General features: G+C 37.2%; 1 pseudogene; it reads right to left on the bottom strand.

Annotated features, from left to right (window-relative positions):
• Positions 1-562: 562 nt before the first annotated feature.
• LOC109049083 lies at positions 563-11,415 on the bottom strand (annotated as a pseudogene).
• Positions 11,416-16,369: the final 4,954 nt, after the last annotated feature.

The following is a 16,369-nucleotide window of genomic DNA, read 5'->3' as shown; positions in this document are numbered from 1 at the left end:
ACACACATTTAAACCTTTTTTTTTTTTCAGTTAAAAACATATAATCATAATTGCATACAAATATTTTAGGACTTAATATATAAAACATTAACATTATAGATTTTGCAGATTTATGGTATTATGTTAGAGGAGTAATGATGGTGTAACATTAAGATTTTTCTTTTATCTTGCTTAACCAGAGTCTATTTCCTACAGTACATTATTTATTTTGTCCACTTTTGTTACTAACAATGTATGAATAATACAAGAAATTCTGCGTTAACACCAGCTGAGTTGCCATGTGATCACAGAAGATCAGAGCAATTATCAAAAAAATAATAATAATAATAATAAAAATATTTTAAATATTCACTGATAAGATTACTGTAAGATTTTCTTTTGTAAGGACATAAAAGTAGCACAAAAAACAATATTCCGAACTTTTATCTTATGATATTTGTGATGTATTCATGCAACAATTTTTTTAAAGTGGGATTGCATGTTTTGGCACTTATATGAAAAAAATAAACCACTGCTTGACAGAATTAAATGTTAAAATGCATTTGATATGCAATCTGTTTTATTTTGGCTCACTAAACACACAACTGTATTGCATCTGTTGCAAGAATAAATAACATTTTAATGACATGCTAAAGTGTCACACATCAATTTAGCTTCTACCTAAAGAATCACACTAGAAGTTGTGACTTTCCATACAGTTGTCACACTAGAAATTGTAACTGTACATACAGTAAATATATACAAACATGTTATTTTGAGAATGTAAAGATTTGAAACTATCTGTACTGAAGTATCTTTCTTGTGTCCATGTCTGTGTTGGAGAGACTATTTGAATAGCAAAGACAGTGGCTACAATTGATTTGCATGGATTCAAAGTCTGTCTTTTATGCCAGCCTGTCTTAATTCATATTTCATTCAAATCTTGTGTGGAAATAGTATGTAATAGCAGACACTCACCCAGATGGCCACATGAAGTGTCAGTGATAAAAATATAGCCATTTACCACAGATTTAAGGTTGGACTTTGGGTAGCTTTTGTTCACTGGGAAGTTTAGGAATAGGATATGGATGGGAAGTTGTCAGGGCTGGGAAACCTAATTTAATAATTACTGAATTGGTTTTTGCGTTGTTATAGAATATTTGATCAATTTTATTCTATTCTATTGTGGGCCTATAAAGCATAATTTGGGTTTTAATAGCCTATGGTTGGAAAAATGCCCTCATGAAGGAAAGAACCCCCTGAAAATCCATTCCAAAGAATAAATATTGTCCCTAATAAAGTTAAATGGACAATTCACCCCAAAATGAAAATTCTGTTATCATTTACTCACCCTCATATATTTCCAAAACTGTATGACTTTCTCTCTTCTGCAAAACGCTAAATTAGGTATTTCTTTTTGGGTGGGCTATCCTTTTAATTTCCAGGCAACGCAAGTAGGCTACATGCTAAATTCACAGAATCCACTTTGCCATTATCCCAGTAGTCACAGACAGATCACATTAATATTTTCACTGAATCACTGAATGAGGTCAATGTAGCCATATATGTAAAAGTACTTTTGTCATTTAACCCAAGTTAAAGGCAGAGAGGTTGTTTCGCATAATGGTGTGCTTCACTGCGTCAAAAACAAAGCGGATATTTTCGGTGTCGGTTGCACAGGTGAAATGTGCATAGATTCTTTTATGTGTGTCCAAGTTCTGCTCCTCATACATAGTCAAGATGAACTTCATTGCGGCATCTGCGTCCTTTTTAGGGCCTGTGGAATGAACAGATAACATACATTTTTTATCATTTCATTGGAGTTCAGTAGTAAGCAAAAAAACAAGAAACTACTTTTTTTTTGTGAAACTTTTGGTTGGGTGGACTTTAAATACATGGACAAAAATGCTGAAAGAATATGAAACATGTTTTAAGTCTTATGGATTTGCGATGACGTGGGTGAGGAAATGATGACATGATTTTCATTTTGGGGTGAAGTAAAATATATATTCATTATAATATCTAATATTTATTCATGGCTTTAAAATAGCTGCAGTAAATGGCATGTATTAATATTTTTGAATCAATAAACAATAAAATACAATTAGTCAGAGAGTGTGGCTTTTTCATACAAGTCTCACTGTACTAATTGTTTCAGTTTTTAACATTTTTATACTTGAAACAAGTGATAAATCAGCTAGTTTGGTTAGACAAATTATCTATGAAAACAATGTAAATGCATGTTGTTTCAATTAAAAACAAGACAAAAATGCTTAAGCTGTGGTTTTGGCACTCTAACCTCTGTATTGTGGAAAATAGTCTACAAGATGTGACTTTGAGATCTTCTCCTTGAGGATATCTGTTTTATTGAGGAAGAGGATGATAGAGGACTCCTGGAACCAGGGGTAGGAGATGATTGTCTTGAAAAGTGCCTTACTCTCCTCCATGCGGTTCTGGGGAGGTATAAAATCATATCAACAGAATGAACAACTTAATCATCTACGATGTAATGATGCTAAATCTCAATAACCTAGAAGAGCTACTAAGACAATGCATGGAAGTGACTAACCTCATTTGCACACTCATAGAGGACCTGGTCGTACTCGCTCAGAGCCACCAGAAAGATGATGGAAGTTACGTTTTCAAAACAATGGATCCACTTCCGTCTCTCTGACTTTTGGCCTCCAACATCCACCATTCTACAAAAACAAGTGGTTTTGAATTACAAAATGGGTAACAGTCAGTCATCCATCTTCACACCACCATAATGAACCGTTACCTGAATATGACTGTCTGGAGGTCAAAGATGTACTCAATGATGCCTGTTGTTGGAATTCGGACTCGTAGAATATCCTGAGTGTTCTAAGGTGTAGTGATTGAGATATTCTGTCAATGTCATCGAGGTAACTAGTAAACAAAATAAATAAATAAATAAATACAACACACTTTGAGAAACCACGAAAATTCCTTTTTAGTTATTTCTCCAAATGGCCACCAAAGTTCACCAAACACAAAATAAAGTTTCAATTTCATTTGATAAAATGATACATATTTTTAATTAATATATCATGCAATATGTCATAAATTTTTATTTTCTGTAGTAAAACACTTGATTGTGTGCTGAGGTAAAAAGAGTCTTCAGTTGCATACATTTATCAGTTCATGAATTCCCTGAATCAAACCAATGACCAGGGATTTGTCTGAGTCTGAGCTACAGCTACTTTTTTCATTTAAATTACAGTTTACTTCTAAATTGAAAGTAGATCTCTTAAAAAAATCACTATTGCACAGTGACAGTATAAGTTGGTAATAAAATGTTTACACACACTGCCGTTCAAAAGTTTGGGATCAGTAAGATTTGTAATGTTTTTTAAATATGTTTATAATGCTCATCATGGCTGTATCTATTTGATCAAAAAAATACAGAAAAAAAATAATTTTGTGAAATATTATTGCAATTTAAAATAATTTTATTATACTTTAAAATAAATTTTTCAGCTTGATTACTCCAGTCTTTAGTGTCACATGATCCTTCAGAAATCATTCTAATATGCTGATTTATAATCAATCTTGGAAACAGTTGTGCTGCATAATATTTTTTGGGACCTGTGATACTTTTTCAGGATTCTTTGATAAGTAAAAAGTAACAAAAAAAAAAAAAAAAAAAAAAAAAACCCATACCATACCACACCATAACATACCATACCATTTATTCAAAATAGAAATTCTGTTACAATATACACTACTATTCAAAAGTCTGGGGTTGGTAAATGCTTTCTTTTTTCAAGATATTAATACTTTTCAGCAAGGATGTGTTAAATGGATACAAAAAGTCATGATAAAGACTTAAATTGTTAGAAAAGGTTTCTATTTTGAATAAATGCTGTCCTTTTTAACTTAAAGAAAAAAGTATCACGTTCCAAAATATTATTAGCACAACAGTTTCAACACTAATAAATCAGCACATTAGAATGATTTATGAAGAATTATGTGACACTGAAGATTGGAGCAATGGCTGATGAAAATTCAGTGCTGCATCAGAGTAACAGAGCATATTAAAAAGGAAACCAATATTAGAAATTGCAATAAAGTTTCACAATATTTTCTGTATTTTTGATTAAATAAATACAGCCTTGATACAAGAGACTCCATTAAAATCTTACGCATGTATACAAGTGCTGTCAAACGATTAATTGCATCCAAAATAAGAGTTTACATAATGAGTGTGTACATTTATGTACATGTTGTCACAACACAGGCTAGGGACACAGAGGTAAGTGGTCAACACAGAGGTATTTATTGAATGAAGAGCCAGAAAGAATTAGGAGCAGACGAGAGGTGAGTGTCACACAGAGAGTCAATTTCAGAATGGCTTATCTTGAAGTAATGGATCTTTGTTTCTTTGCAGGACAAAAGTGGAAGAGTGGGATCAGTGGAGCACAGGAACATCTAAGGTAAGCAAACATAAGTAAGTTTAGCTAGAGAATCTGGTATAGTTCAGGGATGTGAACAGTAGACTGGATGACGAGGGAGTGTGGAGAGTGAGCAGATAAAGGAGAGCTTGACAAGTTGCAGCAGGTGCGGGTGATTAGAACTCCAGGTGATGGTGATCGTGACTATGACTGACAACAGGTGTGAGCCGGGAAGGATTCTGGGACATGGAGTCCAGAGCGAATTACGGGCATCTTGGCAGGAACGGGGTCATGAGTGCACTCTGGAAAGGGATTCGAGCCTGGAGCCCTCCTTGGGCTAAACTCGGGGACAGGAGCCCTCAACTCGGGGACTGGAACCCTCTCTGGGCAAAAATTTGGGGACTGGAGCCCTCTGTGGGCTGAAGCGAGCCCTGTGGCTGGAGCAGATACTGGAAGCTTCAGGAGTCCTACTCACAGGAGCAGACTGAGGAAGTGCTTCCTCTACTGTAAATGGTGATCCACACAACCTCAGAATACCATCAATATTATACAAGAGATAGTCTAAGCTGCACCAGAAAATGGTCTTTAGTGTTATCGTTCCAGAGCAATTGATGTGAGAGCTCGAGGAACTCCTCTACATAGTCCTCAATCGGGCAGCCATCTTGAAAGCGCATGAGTAGGTTCCCTGGGTCTTGAGGGGTGAGGAGAATGCCCATGGTGCAAGGTAAGTCTTGTGGTTCCGGTCTTCTGTCACAACACAGGATAGGGACACAGAGGTAAGTGGTCAACACAGAGGTATTTATTGAATGAGGACCCAGGAGGAATTAGGAGCAGTCCAGAGGAGATTGTCGCACAGAGAGTCAGTTTCAGAATCGCTTATCTTGAGGCAATGGATATTTGTTTCTTATAATTGTAAAGCAAAAAAACAGGTTTTTAACATCTTCGCAAATTTATTAAAAATAAAAAAAAATAAAAAGATTCCATTGCTTAAGTATTCATACCCTTATCTGGGACAGTTGAAATTTAGCTCAGGAGCATTCGTATTGCTTATAGATGTTACTACACTTCAAGTGAAGTTAACCTGTGGCAAATTCAGTTGAATTTATGATTTGGAAAGGCACACATGCGTTACTAAAAGGTCTAACAGCTGATAATGCATATCAGAGCAAAAATCAAGCCCTAAGGTCAAAAGAACTGTCTGTACAGCTCAGAACCAGGTTTGTGTCCAGCCACAGGAAAAAGAGTTCAGGAAAAAAATCTGCTTCATTGAAGGGTCACAGAAGCATGTAGTCTCTCTTACCCTTAATGGAAGAAGTTTGAAACACCAGGACTCTTCTTAGAGCCGTCTAAGGGCTTTGGTTAGTGTGGTGACCAAGAACCCGATGGTCACTCTAGTTGAGCTCCATGATCATATGTGGAGATATGAGAAATCTACAGAAGGACAAACATCTCTGCAAAACTCCACCAATCTGGGCTTTATGGCAGTGTGGCAAGACTCAGTCCTATCTTCAGTTAAGACACATGAAAACACAATTGGAATTTACAAAAAAAAAACACTTTATAAATGAGATTATGTTTTTTTGTGAACCTCATTTCCAATCATCATGTTCGAAGGAAACCAGCTCTGCTCATCACCTGTCGAGTAGCAAAAGTAAAGTGTGCTTGTAGCAGCCTCATGCTGTGGGGCTGTTTTTCAGTGGCAGGGACTGAGGGACTCGTCGGTGTAGACGGAACACTCAATGCAGCAAAATATAGAGATAGCCTTAATGAAAACCCAGTCCAGATCATTCAGAAGCTCAGACTGGGCAGAAGGTTTACCTTCCAAAAGGACAATGACCCTAAACACACAGCAAGAGTAGCTTATGGACAACTCTGTGAATGTCCTTGAGTGCCCCAGCCACAGCCTGAGCTTGAACCCAATCAAATATTTCTGGAAAAACCTGAAAATGTGCATCTGCCCCCATCCAACCTGACAGAGCATGAGAGGAGAAGAGGCAAAGAGAAGAATGGCAGATAATTGTCAAATGCTGATGTGCAATGCTTGTCGCATCATAACCAAAAAGACTTGAGGCCGTTAAGGTTCTTCAGCTAAATATTTAGTTAAGGGTATGAATACTTATGCAATGTGCATTATGTGAATGTGTAATTCAGTTTTTTATTTTTAATACATTTACGAAATTGTGACAATTCTGTTTTTACTTTGTCATTATGGTGAATGGAGTGTAGATTGATGTGGAAAAAGTAATTTAAAACAGTTTAACATAAGGCTGCTTCATAACAAAATGTGAAGGAAAAAAAATGAAGGGGCATGAATACTTTCACAAGGCACTTTATATATACTTACACTTTGGCCCTAGCATAAAGTTATTACACTCAAGTCAGAGAGCAAATGTGCAATATATATATATATATATATATATATATATATATATATATATATATATATATATATATATAATATCTACCAGGTTCACATGTGATGCAAGATATTGTTATAGGGTCACATATAAGATTTAACTGAACAAAAATAATAATTACCACTTTCTGGCACTATTGGATTTATTTATCTTTTATTTATTTATTTATTTATTTATTTAAGTGACAACATGACATGTAGGGCAAGTATAGTAACCTATACCATTCAAGTGCACACACAGCAGTGAGTAGTGAACACAGCAATTAGGGGTTTAATGCCTTGCTCGTGGGCAAGGTCATGGGTAATTATTATGGATGAAAGTGCTATTCATTCACTCCCCATATTCACATGCCATAGTATGCAATGATTACCAATTAAATCTTCAGTGCACTTACTATTTGGTCGAGTCTGATAACTGGAACTCTCTCCTGCGTTCAAAGCATTTCTGGAGACCTTGGTCTTTCCACACACTCTTGATGGCTTCAGCATGTTTAGGCTCCAGTGACTGTACTGTTTCGGGGATCACACTCTTAAGCATTGCCGCATGTGTCTACAACACAGATACGATTCTAGTTATGAGGAGAGAGCTAAGATATTTAACATGTCTAATAAAACATATGATTGGTCTCAGAATTCCTGGTGCATACTTTGTTTTTTTCATCAGCAAAAGGGATATTCAGGTGCTCCATGGCTTGAAGCAGGTTGTGAATGGAAACAAAGATATTCTGGAACACCAGCTTGGCATAGGCCCTCCTGTCCTCCTCTGTGTAGCCCCTGCCATGAATGATTCTCATCTGCTTGATGAAAGTACTCTTTCCGCTCTCCCCTGTGCCTGTCGAAGGACATGGAAAGTTTTTGCTGTGAGACATCATGCATTATTATTTTAGAAGTTTATTTTGAGTTTTTTTTGTGTTAGTTCTTGGATTAGATGTTTAATTTATGTATTTTTTTTTGACTCCTGTAGTACTTACTTAAACCTTACTCACTTGAACCTTCTTTTACAGCTTTGTCTTGTCACAATCCAGTTTCTTTGTATTAAAAAAAAGAATAGACTGGACTAAGTGACTCTTTTTGTATTTCTTTGCATTTGTATGCGTTACAAATAGGCATGGGCCGATTACCGGTTTCAAGGTATACCGCGGTTTCAAAACCACTAATATTTTCCATTATACCGTTCCTGCGGTATGCGCTGTTTTCCATGTCTCCTCAAAGACTGAAAGAGTAGGAATCCCTCAGGCTGAGTGCAGTGTAGAGAGTAACACTGACCCCTCCTCCTCCTGTTGGTGCCAGCAAGCGGTCAGACACGTGTGTGTAGGATGGCCGAACTTAAGGCCCGGGGACACTTCACATTCAGCATTCCTTTCCTTCTCGTGCACAGCCGCGTCCACACAGCTTGCAAAATTATACTCAACAGCAGATGAGCGCGTACGGATGAGCTCACATGCGTAGTACACATGGGGTGCGCGGCGGTCCACGAGCCCTCTTGATGACGAAAATAACTGAATGCCGACGGTGCACAGATGGCCGAAGTATACTCGGCAACCAGCCATTTTTTGCCTTATTGCAACTCTCTGTTCTGGACTTACACAAACTGGGTTGCAATGCAATCATTTTCCAAAATGTAATTTATGTGAAAATATGAAGTCTTTTAATGCCCGCTAACACAGGCCAGAGACGCTGAAGACTGACGCACAGAGAAAAGGCAGATCACTCACTGTTCATGATGCACAACCTATTGGAAGAAAATCCTCAATATTGATTTGGGAGTTTATATGAATGTGTTTCTGAGGGGAGCTGACTTTACTTTACGTGGTATTTTCTTTTCATCTCGTCTCTGTTTAGTTCATATTAAAGCAGTGTTTCAGCGCAGGTCAGCTTTGTTTACAGCAGTAACCAGGTATCTGGTCTGCATCTGGTGTTCCAGAGAGTGAATATACATCTCATTCAGAGCTTCTGCTGTTTGTTTCTTTCGGGCATGTAGTATAATTTCACAAAGCTTGTCAGAACATTCTGTTTTTGCTTCAATTTGGGTTATTATTAAATCAAATTATGTGTATGATTATTGCTATATAACTAAATTACATGAAATTATATAAATGATATGTATATGAATTATATAACTAAAATTAAATAACTGTAATTACAGATTTAGTTTAAATAAAGATGTCAGTCTTTATATTTTTTTCTTTTTAGGAAACAAATCAAAGAAAAAATAAACTAATTCTACTGTTTCTAATATTCTGTATGTTGGTCAAAAACAAAATATATTGTGTCCAGCAAGAAAAAATAAATAAATAAATAAAATAAATATATATATATATATATATATATATATATATATATATATATATATATATATATATATATATATATATATATATATATATATTTCTACCCAGTCATTTAAAAATAACACATTCCAGAGCTGTAACAACAACACTGTGATACCTTGAAACTGATATTTTTGCTTAAGGTTATCATACCGTCAAAGTCTTATACCGGCCAATGCCTAGTTCCAAATAGCAAGTTCTCAACTTGGCCTTATAACTAAGGACTGATTACATTGATCTGCCTTTTTTTTTCATATGTCCTTCATGTATACAATATTCCTGTTCTGGTGGAATTTGAATGTGCTGTATATGTTATTGAGCTGAAAAATGATAGGCCTACTTGAGCTACATTTGAATTTGTCTCATAAATCCTGAAGTTTGCATTATTGGTTCCGATCTGATTCTAATAATCATCCCTCGGCCACAGTTGTCGTATATCTCATGTACACTTCTACATATTCAAATCTGGTATGGCATGAAAACCAGCTTGGTCAGTCCTCAAAAAATCTCCCTTTTTTGTTACACATAACAAAATCTGTAACAAACATTCAGTAAGGATGAATACATGACACAATGGTCTTTTTTTGGGGTGAACTATTTCTTAATAATGTAAGTGTTTAAACTGTTATTTTGCAAATAGTCCTTCAGGAACAGAAATTCTTATGCAAGAATATGAAGGGAGATTTTCTATTTTATAATGATATTTTTTAGAGGGAAATTGTGTATTGACTAATGCTCATTTTTTGGTATGAATTTTCTAATTTGCATGTTTGCTTTAGGATATGAATATTGTTATTGTGTGATCAGAATGGTATGCCAGTAAGGTATGAATAGTTTGAATATGATTTGTTTTAATATGAAACCATAGTTAAACAACTATATTTAGAAACTATCATTTAACAAAATAGTCTATACACTACAATACAATAACGTGTTTAATAACTTTTAAATGAGATTATTGTGATAAGTATTGCTGATTATTGATGTTTTATTTTTGTGTCTCTCTTTGTGGTCAAGTCACCTTTATTTATATAGCTCTTTTAACAATACAGATTGTGTCAAAGCAGCTTTACATTATTAAATAGGAAAATAGTGTGTCAATAATGCAAAAGGACAATAGTAAACAGTCAAATTCTCAGTTAAAGTCTGTTCATCATTGATTCAGTCATGTCATCGTCCAGCTCAGTTCAGTTCAAATAATATCTGTGCAATCAAGTCATTGATCATCAAAAGCGTATTTTGCTTCAAAACTGAATAACAGAGAAAACCACACAGAACACCAAACTCAGTCTCTTGAGTTTGATAACACGAAAGGTTGCCATATGCATCCACACAAAAATAATTTTGACATTGCAGTGCTGGCTGTAAATGATTACCGCCAACTGTCCTGTGTGTGAATGGTTTGTTATTGTGGAGTTTTGCTAAAAGGGTGGAGATTTTTATCATGGTTAAAACAAGGACACACTGGATAAGCTCAATCATCTGTTCTTCTATTAAACTGGCATTGAGTCAGCTGATTAGAAACAAACTTAACCTAAAATGTAGTGTAAAATGCATAAGTACATATAAAGGTAAACATAAATGAACTGAAACACATAACTGCTTATGTTCGTTATGATGCAAATACACGTATAGGACATGATGGAGCTGATCTTATCAGTAGATCTTACGCTAGGAATTCACACATTGTTCCTGTTTGCATGCTTTTTGCAAATATCTCGACATGCTTACTTGCATTTTAGTTTCATAAAGAACAGAAAATAATGCTGTGCTGTGTGAGAATGAATGGCTTTCCATTGACATCCTTTTGCATATATTTGCATGTGACCGCTGACAGTCAGAGGAGACATATCATATAAACATTGGAAGTGTGAATTCTGTGAGCCTTATAATTAATGTATAAAAGCTTTAGTACATATCATCTGGCAATTTAATTGTTTTATATGCTGAACAATTTATTTACACTGACCACTACAAATTTTCAGGTGTCACTAAAAAAATAGAAGTTTAATTACTTAAATTAAAAAAAAAAAACATAATAAAATAATAAGTAGTTAATTACTAAAAGCAAAAGTTTCAGTTGTTGGGATGAATCCCGTTTGTCCAGCTTAAGTTGTCTCTCAATTTCTTTGTGAATCCTGATGCTTTCTCTGTCTTCACTTGACAAGCAGCAGTCCCCCATCCTGAACAGCTTGAACCTTCTCCAGTACTTTGCAGTTAACACATTCATCAATCGCTCACCAGTGTTAAAAACCCATCTTCAAGAATGCCTATTGAAACACGCCTACCTCAGGACTAGCCTGATGTACTGTAATTTACAGGTATAGTTTTTTCCTTGTTCAATGGATGAGGTGGGTTGAGTCACATAAGGCATTAGTTTCCTTTTTCCTCTGCACCAGTCTCAATTGCTCTCTATTAAAACAAACAGGAAAAATCATGAACAGAGGAAATGAAGAATGCCATTTTAAAAATGTAAATTGTGTAACATTCTCCTGTGGAAGACAACATTTTTAAAGAATGTTTAATCCAACAGTTTTGGTACCCATTGACTTCCATTGTATCGACGAACAAACAAACAAATAAGAAAGAAAGAACCAATCTTTAAAAATCTCTCTCTTTTTTATGTTCCACAGAAGAAAGAATGTTGTACAGGTTTGGCATGGCATGAGGGTGAGTAATTTATTTAACCTGTAATTTTATTTTCTTATGCACCTTGTCCAAGACTGGAGATCATTTTGCATACAAGGAACTTGTTGTAGCATTACCCCTCTTGCTCACAATGCCACTAAACAAAACTGGTTTGTTGACTGATTTTTTGGGTTTTTTGTGATGTTTTAAGTTGGTATGAATGATTCTGGTTTGTTGACTGATTTTTGAGGGTGTTTTGGGAGCTTTTTTTAGCTTAAACCAGCTAAGACCAGCAACCTAAACTGGTTTAAGAGGCTTTTTTTTCTTCTTCAGATTAGATTAGATTAGATTCAACTTTATTGTCATTGCACATGTAAGGTACAAGGCAACGAAATGCAGTTAGCATCTAACCAGAAGTGCAATAAGCAATAAGTACAGGATAAATAGTGTCTACAATATGTTACAAATGTACAATAAATATACAGATAAGGCACACACTCCTCCGCAGGTCACCCTTCGACGCAACCTACGCTCACTCTCTCCCTCTTGCCCATCATCTATGGTTTCATCCTCACTTCCTTCACTCTCTCAGTTTTCAGCACTGGACACGAACAGTGCTACTGACACTCTTTGCTCCACTCTAACCTCTTGCTTGGACAACTTTTGCCCACTGTCATCCAGACCAGCACATACCACCCCATCTGCCCCCTGGCGGTCTGATGTTCTCCGTGAACATCGCTCTAAACTCAGGGCTGCAGAGAGGAAATGGCACAAATCAAGAAACTTTTCTGACCTCAGTGTGTATCAGTCACTCCTCTCTTCCTTCTCTGGAAATGTCTTCACTGCTAAAACAACATACTACCACAATAAAATTAACAAATTTTCTGACTCTCGCTCACTTTTCAAAACTTTCTATTCTCTTCTTTGTCCTCCTTCCTCTCCTCCTTCATCAACTCTTACAGCTGATGACTTTGCAGTTTTCTTCACAAATAAGACAAGAACCATCAGTGACCAATTCTCCACACCGCAGACTGATGATAACTTCATAACGACTAATACACACTCTTTCTCTTCCTTCTCTCCACTCTCAGAGACGAACGTTTCCAAACTTATCCTTTCCAATCATCCTATTACTTGTCCACTTGATCCTATCCCCACTCACCTCCTTCAGGAAATTTCTTCTTCAGTCATACCTTCACTTACTCACATTATCAAAACCTTGCTTCGCTCTGGTACATTTCCCACAGCATTTAAGCAGGCTCGGGTAAGCCCACTGCTTAAGAAACTATCTCTAAATCCAGCACTTTTAGAAAACTACAGACCGGTATCCCTTCTTCCATTCATTGTAAAGACACTTGAGCAAGTTGTGTTCAACCAACTCTCTATGTTTCCTGTACAGAACAACCTCCTGGACAGCAACCAATCTGGCTTCAAAAGCAGCCACTCATCTGAGACTGCCCTGCTCTCCATTACTGAAGCCTTGTGACTGGCGAGAGAAGCCTCCAAACCTCAGTACTCATCTTGCTGGATCTGTCTGCTGCTTTTGACACAGTTAACCACCAGATTCTACTATCCACCCTCAGAAAGATGGACATCTCTGGAACCACACTCCTGTGGTTTAAGTCCTACCTCTCAGGAAGGTCCTACAGGGTGTCTTAGAGGGGTGAAGTTTCTAAGTCACAACTTCTTGCTACTGGGGTTCCTCAGGGCTCAGTGCTTGGACCATTTCTCTTCTCCATCAACATGACGTCATTACGATCTGTCATTCAGAAGCATGGCTTTTCTTATAACTGCTATGCTGATTACACTCAACTCTACTTCTCATTCCAACCAGATGATCCGACGGTAGCTGCTCGCATTGCAGCCTGTCTGAGAGACATTTCTAGCTGGATGAAGGACCATTACCTTCAGCTCAACCTCACTAAGAAAGAACTGCTTGTGGTTCCAGCTAACCCATCGTTTCATCACAACCACTCTATACAGCTGGGTTCGTCAACCATAACTCCTTCCAGGACAGCCAGAAACCTAGGAGTTGTGATCGATCATCAGTTACGCTTCACAGATCATATTGCTACAACGACCCAGTCCTGCAGATTTGTCTTATACAACATTAGGAAGATCAGACCCTTCCTGTCAGAGCAAGCCACACAACTTATTGTCCAAGCTCTTGTTCTCTCCAGACTGGACTATTGTAATGCTCTCTTGGCGAGCCTTCCTGCATGTTCTATCAAGCCTCTGCAACTGATCCAGAATGCAGCAGCGAGAGTTGTCTTCAATGAACCAAAAAAAGCTCATGTTACTCCTCTCCTCATCAGGTTACACTGGCTACCAGTAGCCGCTCGCATCAAATTCAAGGGACTGATGCTTGCCTACAAGACGACCACTGGCACGGCACCAATATACCTAAACTCACTAGTTCAAACTTATGTGCCCTCCAGAAGCGTGTGTTCTGCAAGTGAACGGCGCCTTGTGGCGCCATCCCAAAGAGGTTCAAAATCACTCTCACAGACCTTTTCCTGGACTGTGCCCAGCTGGTGGAATGACCTCCCAATCTCAATTCGAACCCCTGAGTCTTTACTCATCTTCAAAAAACATCTAAAGACACATCTTTTTCACCAGCACTTGACCAACTAATACTAGCACTTACCTTTTGTTTTGTTTTGTTTTGTTTTGTTTTGTTTTCTATTCTATTCTATTCTATTCTATTCTATTCTATTCTATTCTTGGGGGGAAAAAAACATAGCTACGTGTTCTGTTCTAGACTAAATGATTAAATGTAAATGTAAATGTAAAAAGCAACAGAGATCAAAAATTAAAAAGGGAAATAAAATAAAAATATTTATATATACAGGTCCTTCTCAAAAAATTAGCATATTGTGAAAAAGTTCATTATTTTCCATAATGTAATGATAAAAATTAAACTTTCATATATTTTAGATTCATTGCACACCAACTGAAATATTTCAGGTCTTTTATTGTTTTAATACTGATGATTTTGGCATACAGCTCATGAAAACCAAAAATTCCTATCTCAAAAAATTAGCATATCATGAAAAGGTTCTCTAAACGAGCTATTAACCCAATCATCTGAATCAACTAATTAACTCTAAACACCTGCAAAAGATTCCTGAGGCTTTTAAAAACTCCCAGCCTGGTTCATTACTCAAAACCGCAATCATGGGTAAGACTGCCGACCTGACTGCTGTCCAGAAGGCCATCATTGACACCCTCAAGCGAGAGGGTAAGACACAGAAAGAAATTTCTGAACGAATAGGCTGTTCCCAGAGTGCTGTATCAAGGCGCCTCAGTGGGAAGTCTGTGGGAAGGAAAAAGTGTGGCAAAAAACACTGCATAATGAGAAGAGGTGACCGGACCCTGAGGAAGATTGTGGAGAAGGACCGATGGGGGACCTGCGGAAGCAGTGGACTGAGTCTGGAGTAGAAACATCCAGAGCCACCGTGCACAGGCGTGTGCTTTTGAACCAGAAACAGCGGCAGAAGCGCCTGACCTGGGCTACAGAGAAGCAGCACTGGACTGTTGCTCAGTGGTCCAAAGTACTTTTTTCGGATGAAAGCAAATTTTGCATGTCATTCGGAAATCAAGGTCCCAGAGTCTGGAGGAAGACTGGGGAGAAGGAAATGCCAAAATGCCTGAAGTCCAGTGTCAAGTACCCACAGTCAGTGATGGTCTGGGGTGCCATGTCAGCTGCTGGTGTTGGTCCACTGTGTTTTATCAAGGGCAGGGTCAATGCAGCTAGCTATCAGGAGATTTTGGAGCACTTCATGCTTCCATCTGCTGAAAAGCTTTATGGAGATGAAGATTTCGTTTTTCAGCACGACCTGGCACCTACTCACAGTGCCAAAACCACTGGTAAATGGTTTACTGACCATGGTATTACTGTGCTCAATTGGCCTGCCAACTCTCCTGACCTGAACCCCATAGAGAATCTGTGGGATATTGTGAAGAGAAAGTTGAGAGACGCAAGACCCAACACTCTGGATGAGCTTAAGGCCGCTATCGAAGCATCCTGGGCCTCCATAACACCTCAGCAGTGCCACAGGCTGATTGCCTCCATGCCACGCCGCATTGAAGCAGTCATTTCTGCAAAAGGATTCCCGACCATGTATTGAGTGCATAACTGAACATAATTATTTGAAGGTTGACTTTTTTTGTATTAAAAACACTTTTCTTTTATTGGTCGGATGAAATATGCTTATTTTTTGAGATAGGAATTTGGGGTTTTCATGAGCTGTATGCCAAAATCATCAGTATTAAAACAATAAAAGACCTGAAATATTTCAGCTGGTGTGCAATGAATCTAAAATATATGAAAGTTTAATTTTTATCATTACATTATGGAAAATAATGAACTTTTTCACAATATGCTAATTTTTTGAGAAGGACCTGTACATATTAAAAACAAACAAACAAAACATCAAAAGTACCGTACACAGCATCACTCAAATGCAAGGGTGTAAAGATAAGTCTTTAAGTTTGATTTAAAAACACAGAGCGATGGAGAGGCCCTGATAGTAAAAGGGTAAACTGTTCCAGAGTTTAGGGGCAGCAACAGCGAAAGCTCTGTCACCTTTGGATTTACAGCA

This window comes from Cyprinus carpio, chromosome B5, assembly GCF_018340385.1.
Source record: "Cyprinus carpio isolate SPL01 chromosome B5, ASM1834038v1, whole genome shotgun sequence".
NCBI lineage: Eukaryota > Metazoa > Chordata > Actinopteri > Cypriniformes > Cyprinidae > Cyprinus > Cyprinus carpio.
This window is presented reverse-complemented; position numbering and strand designations above follow the sequence as displayed.